The sequence below is a fragment of the Trichosurus vulpecula genome, chromosome 1, assembly GCF_011100635.1.
Source record: "Trichosurus vulpecula isolate mTriVul1 chromosome 1, mTriVul1.pri, whole genome shotgun sequence".
Lineage (NCBI taxonomy): Eukaryota > Metazoa > Chordata > Mammalia > Diprotodontia > Phalangeridae > Trichosurus > Trichosurus vulpecula.
The window spans coordinates 19,033,772-19,052,088 of record NC_050573.1 but is presented as its reverse complement, the minus strand read 5'-3'; the positions used below and the strand labels follow the sequence as shown (position 1 = coordinate 19,052,088).

Sequence of the window (18,317 nt, the reverse complement as noted above, 5' to 3'; positions counted from 1 at the left end):
AGACGAGGGAGAGACGAGGGAGACGAGAGAGAGACGACGAGAGAGAGAGAGAGAGAGAAGAGCCAGAGCAGAGAGAGACAGAGTCAGAGAGAGACAGAGTCAGAAGAGACAGAGTTAGAGAGAGGAGAGAGAGAGAGACAGAAAGAGAGAAAGAGAGAGAAACACAGAGAGAGAGAGAGACAGAGAGAGAGAGACAGAGAGAGAGAGAGAGACAGAGAGACAGAGATTAAGTCAGAGCCAGAGAGCCAGAGCCAGAGAGCCAGAGACAGAGTCAGAGGAGTCAGAGCCATAGAGCCAGTCACATACACACACACACACACACACACACACACACATATACATACATACACACACATGCACATGCACATGCACAGACACACAGACAGAGACAAGACAGAGAGATGTGAGGAGAGAGGAACAGAGATAAAGGAGAGGAGGAGGCAGGGGGAGAGAGACATGCAGAGGATTACTGAGAGGGGAGGAGGAGGAGAACAAAGCGGAATAAAAAGAGAAAAGGAAGAGATAGAGACAAATATACAGAGAGACAGAGATGGAGTGTCACAGACTTTCTCAGAGACAGACAAGAGATACAGAGTCAGAGAGAAAGAGAGGAGAAAAAAGGCAATGAGGGGGCAGAAGGAGACATCTAAAAAGAATAAAGAGAAGAGAGGAGGAGGAGAGAGAGGATAGTGAAATCTAGAGAGCTATTAAGAGAGGAGTGAGGAGGGACAGAGGGAGGGAGAGGGAGAAAAGAGAGAGAGAAGGGAGGGAGGAGGGAGGGAAAGAGGGGAGAAGGGAGAGAAAAATGGAGGGAAATGGGAAGAGAAAGGCAGAGGGAGAGACAGAGACTAATACTGTCCTATAGAGAACTGAAGTGTCTGGTCCCTATGCATTTCTGATCTCCCTGTCCCATCAAAAAAGCCCCTGGTTCTCTCCTTCAGTACCCCAGGATGTTCTAGTTTTCAAAATGCCTCACCATCCATTCTCTGAAAAGTGAATGGTCCCCTTGACACCTTTGGGATACAGCCAAGGCTGGTATTGTACCATCCATTTTACTGATGTGGAAACTGGCTGGAGAGGTGAATGGATTCACCTAGGCTGCTAGAACCCAAGCCTTCTGGGTTGAGCTCAGTGTTCTTTCTACTGCCTACACTTTTCTACCCTTACTAGCTGTTTGCCCCCAGGTAGTTCAGTTCCCAAATGTAAGATCCACATTTCTCCTGCTCACCCTAAATCTCATAGATCCTGGATTCTTTCCCCCTCCTGCTCAGAAACCACATGTGAGCAAAACGACCAAGGCTACAAATGAGGGGCAATCGTTATCAGCTTAATGTGTATTAGGAAAACATAGATTCATAGAATTCTAGAGCTTTAGAACATAGAATGTCAGAGCAGGAAGGGGACGTGGAATATGGAAAATAGAATGTCAAGAGCTAGAAAGAACTTTAGAACCATCAATGTCAGAACTGAGAGGGGCCTTAGAACAGGGGATGTCAGAGCTGGGAGGGGCCTTAGAATGGGGAATGTCAGAGTTGGAGGAGCCTTAGAAGAGGGAATGTCAGAGCTGGGAGGGGCCTTAGAACAAAGAATATCAGAACTGAGAGGGGCCTTAGAACAGGGGATGTCAGAGCTGGGAGGGGCCTTAGAATGGGGAATGTCAGAGGTGGGAGGGGCCTTAGAACAGGGGATGTCAGAGCTGGGGAGCGGGGAGGAGACTTAGAATGGCAAAAGTCATATAGATCCACAGGCTCCCTGCACATTTTCCTCAATCAACTCTGTCTCCCAGAAGGACCTCACTTCCATTTCTGAGATGAGAGAGACTGAGCCATGTGCTCTGTCTTCCCTCCTGATTCTCATGATTGCTTTCTTTCTCTGAGGAAGACAGGGATAATCTATGAGAGTTGTGAGAATCATTTCTTCTCTCTTTGTCCTGGATCCAACTTCCTTCCATCTCCCTGGGAAAAGGCCCACTCAGCCATGCTCCCTCCCTTTTCTCATGTTCACTGGGGCTTCCTCTGATGCCTATAGCCATGGCCAGATCTCTGGATCATCGCTTAATGTTCCCATCTCCTCAGGGTATCATCTTCTGTCTCTCTTCCCATCCAGCGCCAGGATCCTAGAAGGCTACCCCTTGTCTACATGTCCTTCCTACTTCTTGTGAACTCTGGCTTCTGACCCATGTCACTCAGCTGGAAATGGCTGTCTCTGAGGTTAGTAATAATCTCCCAACTGGGAAATCTCACAGTGGCCTTTTCTCAGTGCTCTTGCCACTGGACTTCCCTACCTAAATTACCTTGGATCTATGTTTCCGTGGATACATTTTATCTACCCAGTAGAACAGAAGTGCCTGGAGGATAGAGAGTGGTTTTGGCATTGTCTGTACTTTTAGCACCCAGCACAGTGCCTGGGACATTGTAGGTACTTAATAAATTAGTGTTGTATTTAATTTACAGGGCAACTAGGTGGCGCAGTGGGTAGAGTGCTGGGTGTGGAGTCAGGAAGACTCATCTTCCTTAGCTTAAATCTGGACTCAGACACTTACTAGCTTTGTGACCTGGGGCAAGTCACTTAACCCTGTTTGCCTCACTTTCCTCATCTGTAAAATGGGCTGGAGAAGGAAATGGTAAATCACTCCAGCATCTTTGCCAAGAAAACCCCAAAAGCAGTCACAAAGAGTCCAACATAACTGAGGATGACTGGACAGCAACAAAAACTTAATTTACAATAACAACAGCTAGCATTTATATATTGCACTAAGATTTGCAAAGAACTTCACAGATTTACTCATTTATGCAGTCATCGTGTCCGGGAAAAAAAATCTAGAGGATCACGATGCGTCCCTGTTGGTTAGTTGTATTGTCACTGAATGTGGCCGAATGATTGGATGTTAGAGCTGGAAGGCCAATTAAGCAATCCTCTGGTCCAGCCTTCTCCTCTAACAGAGGAAGAAAGTAAGTCTCTGAGAGAAGAAGTGATTTGTCCAAATGAATGAAAGAATTCTCAAATTGATGATATTTCTGGAAGACGTTATGACTCACAAAATATGGTCAATTTGCTTGGATTCGATTCAATTCAAGAAACATTGCTTAAATTTGAGAATGTCAGAGCTGGGAGGGGCCATAGAATAGGGAATGCCAGAGCTGCCGGGGGCCTTGGTATATGGCAGGGCTGTCCAACCTTAGGTTTTTATGAAACAATAGACAATATATTTTGATTTGCCATTTTACTGAGAGCTCTGTGGTGGCTCAGCTTTGTTAACTAAAGCATTTATGTAAATTTCTATGCTTGTAGGCAGGCCGCATAAATCAAACTGCATTTTGGACAGCCCTGGTATAGGGGATATCAGGGCTGGGAGGGGCTTTAAAACAGGGAATGTCAGATTTGGGAGGGGCCTTAGATCAGAGAATGTCAGAGCTGGGAGGGGCCTCAGAACACGGAATGGCAGAACTGGGAAGAATCTTAGAACAGGGAATGTCAGAACTGGGAAAGGCTTCATAACAATATTAGAGCTAGGAGGGTTCTTAGAACATAGAATGTCAGAGCTGGGATGGGTATTAGAACAGGGACAGATACTAAAGACCGCCTAGGCCAAATCACAACTAAACAAGAGCCCTCTTTATAACATCCCCCACATTTGGCCATGGGATTTTATCCAGGGAGGGAACTCTTTCCATCCAGGCACATTGGCAGCTAATCCACATTACTATCTTAGTAAGTTATTAGAGTTTCAGTTGCTTTCCCAGAGTCACAGAGCTGGTAGATATAAGAAGTGGTACGTCAGCTCGGGTCTTGGGGCCTCTGAGGTAGTGCTCTTTTATGTGTCTTTTTAAAGTAATATAAAGAAGCAAAGAGCACTAATAAGGGAGGGCTCAGTAAAGACCCCATGTAGGATGTGCCCCCTGAACTGAGCCTCATAGAGAGAAAGCACAGGATTCTGCCAGCAGTAGGGGACCCCTTCTGAGTGCTAAGTGTGTGGATGAAAGGTAACTAAAACATAGCGTGACGTATCAACGGGAGACATTCAGACTTGGTAGCAGCAGTCAACTTCACTTCAGGCTATCCTGGGATCTAACTGTCATACTAAAAGAAAAATTCTCATTTTGATTAGCAGGCAGAGTGTTCAAAATTTATTGTGAGCAGTTACAGCTGGAGGTTTCATTCAGTCCTCACATCCTGAAAGTGTCAGTGACTAAAATGGCATATTTACATAATTAGAGACAGGGAGGATGGGAATCATGAAGGCTTAGGGATGCCAGGAGGTGGGAGAGCAGACCCTTTGAGGATGCTCACTCATGTCATCCGTAATCCTGGGAACTGACTTGGAGCAGGACAGGGTTTGGGGAGAAAATTATCCAGTTTAGCTGCTCTGATAAATTAAGGACACATGTGAGAATTCTTGTCTGGCAGTTAAAACTGGAGACAGTTTTTCATATCTGAAAGACAGGACCCCAACTCTTGAGAAGACAACATCTATGGAAACCTAAGGTCAAGACAGACATGCCATTGGAGATGACTTGGAGGTTGTGAACCTGGTTGACTGGAAGGATGGTGGTACCTTCAGAAGAAGTAGGGAAATTGGAAGAGTGATGGGTTTTAGTAAAAGATTTGGAAATCTCTTTTGGACTTGTTGGATTTTAGGCTATGAGACATCTGGGTCTAGATATCAACTAACAAGCATTGAATTAATCAACAAGCACCTATATGTGCTAAGTTCTAGACACGGGAGGATCAGTAAAGGCCTCAGCTAGGAAGTGATACATGTAGGGAAGGACAAAAGCTGGACAGTTTCTATCCTCAAGAACCCTACATTTTATTGGGAAAGTCAACAGGCACATGTATAGGTGTATACATACACACAGGGGCAGCCAGGTGGTACAATGGATAGAATGCTGGATCTGGAGTCAGGAAGCCCTGAGTTCATATCTGGCCTCAGACACTCACTAGCTGTGTGACCTTGGCCAAGTCACTTACCATCTGTTTGTCTCAGTTTAAATAGCATCTACCTTCCAGGTGGTTGTACAGATTAAATGAGATGATAATTGTAAAGTGCTTAGCATGGTACCTAGCACATAGTGGGCACTAGATAAATATTAGTCATTGCTGTTGTTGTTAAAGAGCTATTCAGGGATTGGAGGAGGCAGGGCTAGAATTCCAGAGAGAAATGAGAGCTGGGTCTGGAGATTTTAGGCTTACCTGCATGGATTTGATATTTGAACCCAGGGTAGCTGATGAGATCATCAGGAAAAGAGTATTTAGAGATAAGAGTAGAGGGCGTGGGACAGAGCTCTGGAGTGCCCCCCACAAATAGGGGGTGGCCCATAGGTCATGCTATTCCAGAGGATACTGGGCATCAGGAGAGCGATATTAAGAAGAATCAGGGAGGAGAGAATATGCCTAGGGAAGAAGATGGTTGACACTATCAAACATTGTGGACAGGTCCAGAAGCAGAAGACCTAGGAAAAGGCCAGTGGATTCAGCAATTATGAAGTCATTGGGGGTGGGGGGGCAGCTAAGTGGCAAAGTGAATAGAACACCAGTCCTGGAGTCAGGAGGACCTGAGTTCAAATCTAGTTTCAGACACTTGACACTTACTAGCTGTGTGACCTTGGGCAAGTCACTTAACCCTGATTGCCTTGCCTCCCCCCTCAAAAAAAAAAAGAAGTCATTGGGAACCACGGAGAGAGCAGCTTTGCTGGGCTGGGCAGGTTGTAAGTCATTCTGCAGTGGTTTGAGTGGGAAGTGAAGGCAATGAGTGTAGACAGCTTTTTTATTGATGCCTTTTTTTCTTTGGTTTTTGTATCACATTCATCTATAAATATATCCTTCTGCATTCCTTAACCCAGTGAGCCTTCTTTTTTCCCAAAGATTTAAAAGAAATTAAAAAGACAAATAGCTCAGCAGAACCAACAATCCTAGCAAAAGCATTTGACAATACGTGCAGCATCCTACGCACAGAGACCCCCTTCCCCTCAACTTCTCCCATAAAAGAAGAGAGATGTTTTTTCTCTGGGGAAAAATTTTAGTCAGTAGAATTCTGCAGCATTCAGTTCCATTGTCTTCCCCCCCCCCCACCCAATTGTAAATGGGGGAGCAGGGAATAAGAGATAAGTTATGTATTTAGGTACTGGGTTAAGCATTTTACAAATATTCTCTCATTTGAGCCTCACAACAGTGCTGTGAAGTAACTGCTTAGCAAGTTAGACATTCTCATTTTGCACTTGAGGACACTGAGGCAAACAGAAGTTAAGTGATTTGTTCAAAGTCATCCATCTGTAGTCACTGTCTGACCTGGAATCAGATTTTCCTAGTTGGGAAAGGCCCACCATTCAATCCACTGTGCCACCTGGCCACTTCGATGTGATAACCGTTGTGTACGTTGTTTTCTTGGTTCTATTTGCTTCACCGTGAATCTGTTCAGAGAAATCATCTCTTGGTACTTGTAATTCCTCATCCCTTGCTTTTTATGGTACAGTAATATTCCGTGATATTTATGGGCACAGCTTGTTCACAGTTCTTTGGTATGAGAGAGAATACTGCTGTGTTGATGCATGTGGGTTCTCTCTTTTTGTCATCGGCCTCCTTGGGGCATGTGCCAAGCAGAGAGGTGTCTGGGTCAAAATATATGGACATTCTAGGAGTTTGCTTGAGAATGAAAGAAGAAAGGATAGAAGAAATATCTTGAGGGCATGGTGGGGCAAAGTGAAGATTTTTCTTAAAATTAGGGGTGAAGTGAATATGTTTAAAGGCAACAGGGGAAGAGCTGGTAGGTTAAGAGAGGCTGAAAATCAGAGAGTGAAGCCAGGTTAAGCTCCTAGAGGAGCTGGGTTGGGATGGGGTTAAGGGTGTGTCTAAAGGGTTGAAGAGATAATGGGTAAAGATGCTTATAGGGTGAGCTATTTAATTGGAGGGAAGGAATTCCCATCAGATGGCCTCCATTTTTTTGGTTAAATTTGAGTCGATGTCTCCTGATGAGATGGGGAGAAGGGAGTGGGGAGAACAGAGGCTTGGAACAGATATTGTGGGGAGTGGGGTAAAGATTCAGATAGGATGGTGTAAGTGATTCCATGGAGCATTGAAGGACCAGGTGAGATTAGGTAGGATAGGGACAGGGACTGGATTTGTGAGTTCATTGGTATAGACCCACAGGGGTGGATTCAGTCAAAGGGCTGCCCTTGAGGACCTAGAGGGCCACAGGTGGTCATAGGTTTCCCATCCCTGGGGGAACTCCAGGTCATTGTCCATTAAGATTAGGACCTTTTCTGCATCTTATGGTCTGACATTTACCCAGAGCACTGAGGGGTTAAGTGATTTGGTCACCCAGTGTATGTCAGAGATAGGGCATGGACCCAGGCCTTCCTGGTTTTCAGATCGCCTCTATCCACTCGCGGATTGAGCGCCAGCCCTGGAGTCAGGAAGGACTCATTTCAACTCCATCCTCAGACACGTACTAGCTATGTGACCTTTGACAAGTCACTTTACTCCAGTTTGCCTCCATTTCCTCATCTGTAAAATGGGGATAATGACAGAACCTACCTCCCAGGGTTGTTGTGAGGAACGAACGAGACTAATTACAAAGTGCTTAGCACAAGGTCTAGCGCATAGTAGGTGCTATATAAATTTTACCTTTTATTATCATCTTTGCTATGTTACACTGCCTTTCAGAGAGATCAGATAATATACTGTAATTTTATCACAGTGGTGTGACTTTCCCCGGCAATGTTCATCAGTGGTGGAGTTCTAGGGGATGTTTTCACATGGGGATGGATATCCTGGAGCTGGTGAGGAGATCCATGGACAGGAGACTGAAGGAAGCCCTTGGAAGGTAACGGTCTCCACCCCTCCCACTGGCTTAAGCAGGTCTTGGAGAGCCCCCAAAATCACTTGGCAGGAGGAGCCTGGGAGTGAAGGGGGAGGATTTCCCCTAGTGGCATGTTTAGTGAGGTTGAAGTGGCAATAGATTACAGAATGCTTTCTGCATGGGGAAGTGTTCGCAGGGTCATAGATTTAAAGCTGGGAGGCTAAGAGGGTTTAAAGACTTGCCCAGAGACTCAAATTCATTGTCAGAAATCAGTTGGAGGTTTGGGGTGGGTGGATATGATGTAATTGCCATGTAAGCAATAGGATTACCCCTGACCAGAACTGGAGGCCTCACATTATGTGTGGTTGAGCAGAGAACTTTCTTGACCTCTTCTTGGGGTGAGATGCAGGCCTCTTTGTGCCTGGACATAGTGCCTCCTCCTGACATCCAACTTCCAAATTCATTGCTTCAGTCTTCCTTCCCCCTGAAAACAATGTCTAGAGTTACATGTCCCCCAATGAACCTTGCTTACATTTCAGGACAAGGAAGTGGTGTGGGACACCAGAAGAGCCTTCGTGTTCTCCAATATAAACCAGTGTTGTGGAATCAGTTTCCAGAGCATTTCCATTTCCTGTGATAAAGGAAGGGCATTTCCAAGACTCAAGCAGCTGGACAACCCCTACCATGCCAGACAGGAGCCTTGCAGATAAGTATGGCAGACTTACCAGCCTCCTCTCTCTAGTCTTTTTGGCTCTGAGAAAGGCTAGCATAGGATAGGTGCTTAGTAAGTTCATGTTCATGTTGACGGGAGTTGAATAGAACCCAGAGAAGGCAGAATCATAGGCTCCTGGGTCAGGAAGAAAACTTGAGAGGTCATCTTCTCCATTACTCTGCCTCTAGGTGGCATTCCAGAGATATGAGAGCCCATCTCCTTTGTTTTAGAGGGTTCCAGAGAGGCAATTCTGCACCCTTCCTGGTCTAACTCTCATTCTGGGCTCTCTTTAGTTCCAAGCTCAATTTCTCATGCTGGGTCAAAGAAATTGAGATTCTTTTTGGTCTTGGTGCCATAAAGAGCATGGGAACTGAGTAGCCCTGTTGACTAGGGTTCTTATACTCTTGCTTCCTCTGTGACTTTGGTCAGACCCTGATGATTTGATGGCACTTTCATTATATGCATCAAATACTGCTCCCCAACACACACTTTATATAAACCCTTCAGTAAGTCTTCTTATTTTGACTTTGCATACAATGTAGCCCAATGTCTGTGGCAGATGATACAGGATATGTCTGGACCTCAGTTTCCTTATCTGTAACATGAGGCAGGTGGACCAAATGACCTTTAAAATCCTTTCCAGTTCTAGAAGTCTGATGACCATAGCCAACTATACTTGTTCCCAAGACTAGATCCAGGACAGAGCCCCATACCTTCTTCATAGCTGTGTAATCAGGAGCCATGAGGCATCTTGAGAGAATAGAAGCTTGTTTATAAATATAGCCAGGCCCCTCTGATCTCCTACTTTTCACACAGACTTAGAGCTCTCTATGGTTCTGTTGCAGTGTGAGAAGGATACACAGAATTATAGACTCTCAGAGGTGGGAGAGACCCAAGATTCAGAATATCAGATCTGGGAGGAAGCTTAGTACAAGGGATGCCAGGGCTGGGAGGGCCCTTAGAACAAAGAATGTCAGAGTTAAAAAGGCCCTTAGAACAAAGAATGGAGGTCAGAGCTAGAAAAGCCCTAAACTATAGAATGCTAGAACATAGACCATATAATATTGGAGCTGGGACGGACCGCTTTGGGGATCCAGTTGGAACTAATTTTTTTTTAAACAATGAAAATGTTATTTTTGAATGATTGATTGGAAAGGATTAAAATCAGGATCCACTTAACCTACAGGTCCATGTAAATGTCAATAATTCCTTATAAATAGATTGAAAAAGCTTATACATTTCCAAAGAAATGTCTGATTTTATAGAGAGAGCTTTGAAACCAAATGTTTTTATGGTCTTTAACAGAAATTGTTTTATTTAAAACTGGCTCACAGTGAGGCTAAGGTGAATTGTAGAGGTAAATACTCTCCAGAGTACAGGGAGGCTGACAGGCTAGTGTGCTTACCGGCATGTTCCTTGTGACTACAAGACATACTTAATACCAGCCATTAGTCAGTGAAATGAAAACAGTATCAAATAAGATGTAAAAGACACCTGGCTGTGAACACAATCTGTTGGTTGATCACTGCCTTCTTTTTTAACCAGGCCAATCCCCTAGTTTTACAGTTGAGAAAATAGCCCCAAGCAAGAAAAATGACTGGCTGCAGATTGCATAGTGAATTAAGGACCAGACTGGAACCAGACCCCTGTCCTTCTGAATTTTTCATTCCCAGTTCCACAGAAAAGTCCCATTTCTTCTGCTTTGTATTCCCTGCATAGCAGTCTTCTCTTCCCTTCTCACTGCCTGACTGGCCCCTAGACTTCACAGACAGGAGAGTTTGTTTCTAGTGATTCAGAGCAGGTATAGGAAGGGCCACTCAGTTAAGTGTCTGGGGGCTCAGATCATTATCGCTCCTTCCACATTTAGAAAAAGTACCCAAAGGATGACTTTAGCCTTCCCCTTCCCCCCACCTCCAGGCCTAATGCCATTGTCCTCTGCACAGGTCTACAGTAGACATTGAGGGCTAACTCCAGTGCTTGGCGCATACGAGTCGGTTAATAAAGTCTTAATGACCAACTACAAAGTTCACAGGGTGCTGAAGAATAGGAGACCTCTCCAGGAGTCATCATTCTGACCCACTTACCCTGAGCATTTTTGTGGAGAAAGGAGTGAAGAAAATATTGGTCCACTCCTGAGCAGACCAGCCAGTTCTGCAGGGGATTCATGAAGGATCATGAGAGGAGTTGCTTCCGTCCATATGCCAGCTACTTCCATGCCACTAAGGCAGAAAGGGAGGCACTATCCATTCTTTCACCTCCAGCTTCCATTTGGGGACTTTGTTTTCTACCCCTGCAAAGCTGACCTTGATGTTCATTGTTATCTGATTTTACCTAAATCCATATGTTGGGTGATCAGATTAGTGGCTTTGGCTGGTTTTTCAAAGACCAGGACCCTCAGCTCTTCACTATGTACCTCTGGAGTCCTATACTGCCAAGGAACATCCTCAGTCTTGCCACCTGATCCCACTCCATACCCTCTAAGGATGGCCTTAGCAGGTTCTCCTTCTATCTTCCAAGGTAGATTATCTTCATGAGTTCATGATTATCTTTGGATGACCCAAAGCAGGGCATTTTCATACCTTTCAAACTACCTCTAATGGCTTAGAGTCTCAAATTGTCAGTGCAACAGAGATATGGTCTCAGGAAGGTCTTATCTTTATGGACTGACCATGAGAAGGCTTATCTTCAGCTATTAGGGAGGTATCAAGCAAAGCCAGATTTATTCCCTAAAGGAAAAAAAAAACCCACAGATACCTGCAAAACCATGTTAAAGATAAAGGTAACTGACATTTGTGTGGCTCTTTGAGATTTTTCAAAGTGTTTCTTACACTTTATCTCATTGGAGTATCACAGCAACCCTAGGAAGCTGGTACACTACAAGTATTCTTATCTCCATCTTAGAGATTTGGAAACTGAGGTTAGCCATGTAGTTAGGAAGTATTGGAGGTAGGATTTGAACCAGCCTACCTGGCCCCAAGTCCAATACTCAAGTGACCCCACCATGTTATGTGTCTCAGGAGCAAAGGTACTGGGAGGGACATGCCTAGATAGACTCTTACCAGGAAAGTTTCTGTTCATTTCATCAATGCACCTTTACCAAATCTAGGGGCTCAATTGAGTCTGAGATGCTCTCTGCAAGGAACCAAATCTTCCCAAAGCTCCAAAAGAGAATGCCTGGTAGTGTATTATAATCTTTACATGGCGGTATGTTGGTTGTTTCTGTTGCTGATATCGGTATTGTCTTTATTATTGTTGTTGTTTTGGCTATTAAGCTCGCTGGGCTTTTCTTCCTTGGATCTCCCCCATTACACAAAGCCTGCCCTTCTCCATAGTGACACTGCTGTTTGTTGCTGTCCCCTATCACAGTGCTGAAATAGTTCCCCGCTCCTTGGCTTTCCCTGGCCGTGGTGCTGACAGCGATATCGACTTCTGTCTCTTCACACAAGCTCTCGGCCTTGGTGTCTGTGTGTCTGTGTGGTGGTGTGGGGGATGGATGTGAGAGGGCAGTTGATCAGACTCTAGGATCCTTATGGTTCCTGGGATTTCTCACTAGCTAAAAGACCCTGGGGTTGGGGAGGGATCTTGTTTTCTTCTGCTGCTTTGCTCGGTTGTCTTCTCTTCCAGCCACTAACGACCCAATCTGGACAGTCCACAAGACCATAGAGGATCTGGAGCCTCAGAGATGCTTGCCCTGATTCTTTTTTGCTGTCAGCCAGTGGTTTGGACATTTCCAGGTAGGAAATCCAAGAGGAATCTATCTAAAGAGTAGCCCGTAGGTTAGAGAGGAAGGTAGAGCAAACTACTTGTTAGGGACCTTGTAGAAAGGATTCTTGTTCAGGCATAGGTTAAATGAGCTGCTCTCTCTGGTCCCTTCCAGTTCTGAGATTCTGTGATTCTTTGAGAGCTTGCTTAGATCCCTGTCCCATACCCTCCACAAGCCAGAGAATTTGTGGGAATGGAGAACTCATGTCTCTCAATATCCATTGATTCTATGTGATGAATGAAAAGCCCTGAGAGACAGAGTTTCTGGATAATTAATAATCAATTTATTAATTAAGCTAGCCCACAATCAATAAATTGGTGGTCAGTGGTTTCTCTTGGTAACCAAAAACAAAAACATGGAAAGCTTGAAAGCCTTATATATTTTTTGAAAGGGAATGGCCCTGACAAATGAAAATCAACTCTGGTTGGTGGATATTTAATAATGAGTGGGCCAGAAGTCTTCAGCTTCTCCTGCTGAGAACATGGCTTGATCATGAGACTCAGGCACCTCCAGCAATCTGGACCAGGGAATCTATCTCCATCTAGATCACTTTGGTTGGTTTTCTCCTTCAGGAGCTGGATCCCTTTAAATTATACAAGGACAAGAGCTCATTTCCTTAGTGTAAGAACTCACCTAGATGGGATTCTGTTTACATTCTAAACAGAAGGAAGTCACCTGGTTGGGAGGGGTCCCCAGATTGAAGAGCATATGGCTTGAGGGCTAGGACAATCTTATCAACCAATTATGTCTTTCAGAGACTGACTTTTTATAGGGCTGGACCTTAAATGAGGAAATAAGGGAGATCCCAAATTAATAATTGGTTATTAATGTGATAGTAAAATAATTTCTCCCATTTTACAGTTGGGAATTAGATCCTTCTACTTCATTCTTACTCTCCCTCTACTTACAATCTCTGTCTTTGGGCAAATCACTTAGCCTCCAAGATCCTGTTTCCTCATTTGTCATATGGGGGCGATAATCTTTGTGTTAGAGTCCCATAGGGTTATTGTGAGGAAAGCACTTAAGGTGCTCTAGAAATGGGTGATGATAGAAATAGAAATGGGCAGTGAGATGAGTTCTAGACCTGGAGCTTGACACTCAGAATCAGAAATATCTGGGTCCAAGTCCCACTTCTGACACTTACTTACTGTGTGAAACCTTGGTCAGGAAAACCTGAGTTCAAATGTGATCTCACATACCTACTAGCTGTGTGACCCTGGGCAAATCTGTTTGCCTCAGTTTCCTCAACTGTAAAATGGAAATGATGATAGCATCTATCTCACAGAATTGTTGGCAGGATGGAATGAGATAATGTTTGTAAAGTGCTTAATACAGAGCCTGACACATAGTAGGTGTTTAATAAATAGCTATTTCCTTCCTTTCCTTCTCTCCCCTAATTATGTCAAAGTATGTTCAGACCTCAGTAACAATATTAAAATATATATTAAGTACCTACTGTGTATAGAACACTATTCTGGGGGTGGGTGTAGGTGGGTGAGCCTGGGAGAGATAAAAAGTTTAGACAAGACCTGGTCCTTGCCATGCTTACAGTCCAACTGGGGAGATCAACCGTCAGTGCAGCTTACGTAAGCAGAAAAGGACAGAAATCTTCCTCCTTCAGTATGGAAGTGGTGGTAAGGAGTGAAGAGTAGGGGGATCAGAAGAATCTTCCAGACTTCATCTCATGTATGCTCATCCATTACAGAGTGGCTGCGCACCCAGACATCTGCCTGTTTCGGACTCCACTTGCGGCTACATCCTGACTCTTCTCTTCGGAGCAGTGACCAGCCTTGTCCAGAGTTCCATCTCCAAGTCCCAGATCGAGGATACTCAGCCTGGGCCAACAGATGCTTCTGCTCAGGATCTCCCCACCACCCTGTCCCTTTCCCACCCAGCAGAGTGAGTGGCAGAGCTCAGAGAATGCTGGAAAGAGGCCTGCATTTAGAGTTGGATGATGTGGGTTTGAATCCTGGCCTTGCTACTTCTACCTATGTGAATTCTGACAAACTGCTTCATCTCTCTGGGCTTCAGTTTCCCCCCTTGTAAAATGAGAGGGGTTGGACCTCAGAAGACCCTTTCCATGCTAGATCTATAACCCAAGGGCCTGTTAGTGAGTTCCTGACTTGGCTCCCATCCCACAGAGAAGGATGACCTTTGAATTTGAGCAGGAGATACAGAACAATGCTGCCTACAGAGGCAGAGTCCCAGGTAAAGGCACACGTATGGGGCTCTGGGGAGAGTTCCAGCCATAGCACAGCTGCCTATCTGGGGGATGTATAGAGCCACCAGGGAGACGTTCCCTGATCTTCAATCCTGACCTCTTCTATATGAGGGGCAGAGGGTGGATGCAGACTCCAATTCAGGGTCAAGCTTAAGGCTTCTCCAGTCTAGGAAAGGGCATGATATATAGCAAAGACCACTGGATTTGGCATCAGAGGACCTGTGTTAGAACTCAGGTTCTATGAGGAGCTATGCAACCTTGGGAAAGTACCTTCACCTCCCTGGCCTTGGTTTCCTCACCTGTAAAAGGAGGGGGTTAGACTAGATGGTCTCTAGAGGTCTTTTTCACTCTAAGCCTGATGCTTCTTTGCCAGTCCCCACCAAGTAGTGCTTCCCCCTCCCCACTACTACTAGGGCACCCAGCCTGTGGCCAAAACCATTCTCTCAATAATGACTTCCCTAATTCCACTTAGGCCCTTCAGGAGGGGATGGGAATGCAAAATTGAAAGCCTCAAGGGTGAGCAGTGGGGGAAGTGCAGGGGCCTGGATTCCTAGATAGAGACCTCTGTTTCCCCTCTCTTAATGTTCAGTTGTTCCTTAATGGCCCCACCTTTTTTGAGGGTTGGCAGGATCCCCCAGAATCATAGGGGGACAGTCTGCTCCCCGTCATTGGAGTAGGACTGGTAGAGGAGAGGAAGGCATGTTTTGCAGGTGAAGTGAATGCAGGCCAGTTTTTTTTTTCCTTTGTGAGGGGGTAGAGCAGTATTCCAGAACAGCATGACTTTGGAGACTTGCGGGGTTTCTAGCCCAGATCTTGGGTCAAGGCCATGCTCTGCTCAGCCGGGGAATGGGTACCTGGCAGTCAGAAGGGGAAAGTGAATGCAATGTGGAACCTGAGCAAGATTGCCCTTCCCCCACTCCATAGACACACCCCCATTGACCTTGGCCAAGGGTCATGCCCAGGAGGACAAGTGGTCCTCTGTCAAACCATAGCTGAGGGGTTGACAAATCTCACCTTAACCCCTCTGCGCCTTTAGTTTCCTTTCTGACAGCTGTTGGCCTGTCATTACTAAGTTCTGCCCATTGGTAGGAGGAAGGCAAGCAGGAGAGAGACCCTGAACTGGGTGTACAGCTGGTGTCCTTGGACCAGGTACTTGACCTTTAGGTTCCATTTGATTTATCTGCAAAATAGGGGTAATGAGGTCTCATCTTCTGGAAGGCAGGGGACTGGATTGAATGACCTGTTGAGATTCCTTCCTGCTCTCTATCTCCAAGAGCTCTGGAGGTGGGGGATGGTCTGGTGCAAACCTGGAAACATAGCAACTGCCTTGAAAGTCATGAATGTCCTGTCACTGGAGGCCAAGTAGAAGCTGTAGTTCCACTTTCTAGGTCTATATACCCTTGTGACTAGACAGGAGATTGGGCTGCAGGTGCTTAAGGCCATTAGCAATGACCTCCTTGGGTTGGATGCCATCAGTCCTTCAGCTCTTAGCTGTGACAGGGATGTGGAGGGAGTAGGTTTGGAGAGGGTTTGGTGATCTGCCATGATCTCCCAGAAGGGGTTGGGACATAACCCAGAGGGTGCCTACTTCTGTGGTGTAGTGGAGGTAGAGGAACTGAGTTCACCTCTTACTTCCATTGCTTGTTCTCTGTGTGACCATGGGCAAGTCACTCAACTTGAGCCTCAGTTTCTCATCTATAAAATGAGGAAGTTGGACCCAGTGACCTCTGAAACTCTTCCAACTGTAAATCTGATTGGGTAATAACTCATTGAGGAAGTCTCTCCTCTGGGTTCACATGACTCCTCTTGAAGACTATCTGCTTAGCATATTGTACCTCTCAGAGTTCATGAGTCAGTAAGAACCATGGTCTAGACTGTGAAGAGCCTTTGACTAGGAGATCTGGGTTCTAGCTCTGGCTTGGCTGCAAATTGTCTGTGTGAACTTGGGCAAGTCATGGCTCCTCTCTGAACTTTAGTATCCTCTTCTGCAAAACTAGGGCAATGGGCAAGATGACCTCCAAGGTCTAATGATGCTAAAACTACCCTTTTGGAGACTTGAAGGGGTGGTGGTGATTCCAGTTCTTAACTCCTCTATCTCAGGATTTAGTAACCCCCACACTGGAAGCCTGCCCCTCATACTTTAGCTCCTGCCTGATGACTTGGGATGCGGGAGGATGTTTTCTGATGAATCATCTGGAGGAATCTTTGTAAAAGCCCCACCCCAAGTTTCTTTGCTGCCTGAACCCTAGACGTGGTCCCTCCGGGAGAGCCTCAGTACAGACTGGTAGGGGGAAGAGGCATGTTTTGCAGATGAAGTGAATGCAAACCCTTTCCCCCTCCATGTGAGTGGATGGAACAGTATTCCAGAGCATCATGGCTTCAGAGACCCACAGATTTTTGAGTCCAGATCTTGAGCCAAAGTCCTGCCTTGCTCAGAGGACAGTGTCTAGCAGTCAGATGGGGAAAGTGAGTGGAATGTGAAACCTGAGCAAGATTACCCCCCTACCCCAACCCCAGACATCCACAATGACCAATATTTTTGATCGGCAGGAGTTAGAAACCCAAGCTCAGAGAAGACGTGTCTAAACAAACAGCCATCTTTTCTCATATTAGTTTGGAAGTTTCCTCAGCCTTTAGCCTCATTTCAACCCAATTCAACTCACCAGGGGTTTATTGACTCCTATACTGCATGAAAAAAACACTTGGAGGTTGAGGAGAATCCAGTCCTGCCCTCAAGAAGCTTATAGTCTAGTGGGAGAAGTCAGACTTACGCATGTAAATCAGAGAACAACAGAAGTTGGTATAAGACTGGGAATGGCAGTGTAGCTCAGAAAAAAGAACCCTGGATTTAGAGTCAGAGGACCCATGTTCAAATCCTGCCTCCACTATATACTACCTGTGTGACCTTGGGCATTGTACTTCAACTTCCTGGGCCTTAGTTTTCTTCTCCATAAAATGGAAGGTTGGCTGGATGGCCTCTGAGGTCTCTTCTTGCTCTAGGTCTGTGATCCTGTGATGCAAAGCCAAGACAGACAGTAAGGAGAAGGGAGAAAGCATGGGCAGGGGGAGGCAGGGCAGGTTCCATGGAGGCAGAGCCATAGCTAGAAGTTTCTGTAGCTGGGCCGAGCAGCATCAGCATCAATAGTGTGAGGAGGCAAGGAGAGGCTTCCTTGAACCATGCTCTGCTTGGAGCAGGAGGCTTTGAGATACTGGGAGGCTTCCAAGCTGCTGGAGGGGTTAGCCCCTCTCCCCTTGGGAAAAGGCTTCTATCCCTGCTCCTTCCAAGGAGACTGGAGATGAAGCAGCCCTGGGAGAGTGGCCTTAGTACCTTCTCGATTTTCTGCCTGGGGCAAAATTGCAGGTTCCCCACTCTAGTTCTGGCTCTGCATGGAGGTGGAGATGGGGCTAGAAGGGTGGAGAGAGGGAAGCTTTGGAGCTTTGGGAGTTTGTACAGTGAATGGTACAAGGGTGGGCAAGGGATCGGGGCGCTCAGAGGAGAGGGGGCCTCTCAAGATGACCAAGGAATAACCTTGGACTAATGCTGCATGTGTGCCATTAACATACTAACCCCAAGGAGTCTTGAGGCCCCACTGGTACTGAGGAAATGTGCCTGATGACGGGCTGTTCAGTGTGTCTTTTGCCGGCAGACTAACCAACTAACCGGACCTGAAGCATGCTTTGTACTAACTACTGTTTTTCTGTTTGGCTCCCACCCCCACCCCATCCTAACTTCACAGAACAAAGATGGCCTTTGAGGGGTCAGTTTGGGTGGTAGTCCCAGGATCTCTGGGCAGACTGACAGTCCATTCAGCCAGAGGGAACC

At 45.9% G+C, this 18,317-nt stretch overlaps 1 long non-coding RNA gene across 1 annotated transcript; it reads left to right on the top strand.

Annotated features, from left to right (window-relative positions):
• The first annotated feature begins 2,113 nt into the window (after nucleotides 1–2,113).
• On the top strand, nucleotides 2,114–14,622 carry LOC118843328. Its single transcript, XR_005009908.1, has 5 exons — nucleotides 2,114–2,210; nucleotides 7,697–7,822; nucleotides 8,338–8,508; nucleotides 11,617–12,244; nucleotides 13,979–14,622. It is a non-coding gene; the product is annotated as an uncharacterized LOC118843328 (long non-coding RNA).
• Nucleotides 14,623–18,317: the final 3,695 nt, after the last annotated feature.